This window comes from Solanum verrucosum, unplaced genomic scaffold (assembly GCF_900185275.1).
Source record: "Solanum verrucosum unplaced genomic scaffold, falcon-dt-bn FXZP01000112.1, whole genome shotgun sequence".
In the NCBI taxonomy this organism is placed as follows: Eukaryota; Viridiplantae; Streptophyta; class Magnoliopsida; order Solanales; family Solanaceae; genus Solanum; species Solanum verrucosum.
The window spans coordinates 2,985,341-2,988,618 of NW_026020441.1; positions in this window are offsets into that span (position 1 = coordinate 2,985,341).

Here is a 3,278-nt window from a genome sequence, read left to right on the forward strand (position 1 = left end):
AAAATAAGTTGACATAGTTGTTCATTTTCCTTCTGAAAGCTACTTAAAAATCTATTATTTAAAGTTGTTTTGGTTAATTTGTGGAGATTCAGTTAGACAAGAATGGAGGAATATATTGTGCAACTATATATTAGAATGTATCTTATTGAAAAATCTTGAGTTTCCCAAGTTAAAAATCCAAATGGAACAATCACTGTTTCTACTTTCTATGTGCAGTACCATGGGAGGTAATTTGTATCAGTTAAATTGCTTTTTATATCTTTCATTAGTTCGAGTTAATTTGATTGTAAAAATATGATTTACTCATTAGATTAAGATGCCATGTTACAGAACATATTGAAAAACATGAGGGTTGAAAATCTTCACTACAATTTTAGATACTCACAATACAGTGATATGATCTTTTATATTAGATAACTATTCAATGGTGTGATTGAAATTCCTAATTTATTCTAGTTAGATATAAATCTGTTAGGAATTAGTGGCACATTACTACGCACGTGGATCAGTTTTAACAACTTCAACCACTTTTCCCGCCTTCTCTGTTAGCCTTAAAAGTTGAACAATAGTTCACTAGTTATTCAAGATGGCTTTCTCAAGTTTAATACAACTCGCTCTATCTTCTATTAGAACATTATTTTAGCTCATTGAGCTGCCAGTGCCTCTGTTCAAGAAAAGTTCACTGTTCTCTTACTATTTAGGAACACTATGTTCTCCTACGATTGATCCCTTTCATTTTTGGGATCTTATCACACTACAAATTTAAATCTATTTTAAAATACACAAGCAACTTATCTAAGAGAAGAAGAGTAAACTGAACTAGAAGAATAACTCGAACAAGAAGAGTAACTCGAAGAAAACAAACAACTCACCGAATAAGAGAAGAAAATAAGAATCAACTCGCGAAAAAGGAGGCATACCTAAGATTATAGTAAACAGAAAACATCGATTCATTTTGACAAGAATGGAAGAATATATGGTGCTACTATTAGAACTTATCTTCTTGAAAGATCTCAAGTTTCCCAAATTTCAAACAAAAATAGAACTATCATTGTTTCTACCTTTTATGAGCAACACCGTAGGAGGTAATTTGAATCAGTTCGAGTTAATTAGATTGTAAAATATAATTGATTGCTTAGACATACACAATACACTGATATGATCTATTTATATTAGATAACTATCCAATGGAGTGATTGAAATTGCTAATTTATTCTAGTTAGATATAAATCTGGTAGGAATTAGTGGCACGTTACTATGCGCGTGGATCAGATTTAACAACTTCAATCACTTTTCCCGCCTTCTCTGTTAGCCTTAAAAGTTGAACAATAGTTCACTTGTTATTAAATATGGATTTCTCAAGTTTAATACAACTCGCTATCTTCTATCAGAACATTATTTTAGGCTCATTGAGTTGCGAATGCTCTGTTCAAGAAGAGTTTACTGTTCTCTTACTATTTAGGAATACTAATTTCTCCTACGATTGATCCCTTTCATTTTTGGGATCGTATCACACTAAAAACTTAAATCTATTTTAAAATACACAAGCAGCTTATCTAAGAGAAGAAGAGTAACCTGAACAAGACGAGTAACTCGAACAAGAAGAGTAACTCAAAGAAAACAAACAACACACCAAATTAGAGAAGAAAATAAAAATCAACTCGCTAAAGATGAGGCATACCTAAGATTATAGTAGATAGAAAACATAGATTCAGTTTGACAAGAATTGAAGAATAGATGTTGCTACTATTAGAACTTATCTTCTTGAAAGATCTCGAGTTTTCCAAGTTTCAAACCCAAATGGAACTATCATTGTTTCTATTTTTTATGTGCAACACCATAGGAGGTAATTTGCATCAGTTCGAGTTAATTAGATTGTAAAATATAATTGATTCTTTAGACATACACAAATACACTATATGATCGATTTATATTAGATAACTTTATGGTAGTGCAATTGCAATTCCTAATTTTCTTAAGTTAGATAGAAATCTATTAGGAACTAGTAGCACTTGACTACACACATGGATCAGTTGAACAACTGCAACTACTTTCTTTCACTGCTAGTCTAAAAATGTGAACAATACTTCACTTGTAATTCATAATGGATTTCTCAAGTTTAATACAACTCTCTCTATCGTCTCTCAAACACTATTTTAGGTCATTTAGCTGTGAGTTCCACTGTTCAAGAACGGTTAGAAACACTCTATTCTCTTAGGATTGATCCCCCTCATATTTTGGATCTTATCACACCACAAAATTTAATATACTTAAAAAAACGGCCTTCTAGTCTAAATGAAAAAGTGTAAATCAAACAAGAAGAGTTATAATCGCACAAAACTAACAACAAATCAAATTTAGAGACGGAAAATATCAAATCGCGAAGGTGCGCATACCTGAAATTCGAGTAAGGTAGAAAATAGAGATTGAGTTGAGATCGCTGCTAGGAAGACCTGTGCTTTCTCGATTTTGAGAAAACACAGATGAAACGCTGAGAACTACGAGCTATGCTGAGATCGCTTCAAGGCAGATGTTGCTAGGGTTTTCTGATTCACGATAGTGTTTTGAGAACAAAGCGCTATTTGTCTTTTTTTATTTTTGCAATTTTAATTACACTTATGTTTTGGCTTTAAGTTTTGGTGAAAAAAGAACTTTTTTTTAATTTGACCCTTAAATTATAATTTGGGACCACTTATTAATTTTTTTAGAGACTAGATTTAGTACCTTCATAAAAACATACATAATTAAGGACCGAAATAAAATCTCGTCCCAATACATATACTTTTAGAGACATGATTATTAACTCGTCCCTAAATGTTGGTCTTAAATAAAGCTTTTTCTTGTAGTGCTATCCGGAGAATCATTTATATCGTATTGTCAAATGAGATGATACCACTACTCCGGGGGTCATTTTTATTTATATTGTCGATTGAGACGGTACCGCCACCAAAAATACCCCGGAAGATCACCTATGTTGCTCGGTGAAATTTTATCTTCGTTCGGTACCGGGACGGCGTCGTCAAAAGAGATCATGTATTGCAAGAGAAAGGAGTCATGCATCGCAAAAAAGTCATGCATCGCGAGAAAAGAGATTCATGCATCGCGGGGAAAGAAATCATGCATTGCAAGAGAAAGATTCATGCATCGCGGGAAGAAGATCCATGCATTGCGAGAAAAGAGATTCATGCATTGTAAGAGAAGATTCATTCATCGCGGAAAAAGATTCATGCATAGCGAGAAAAAAAATCATGCATAGCAAGAGAAAGAAGTCATGCATC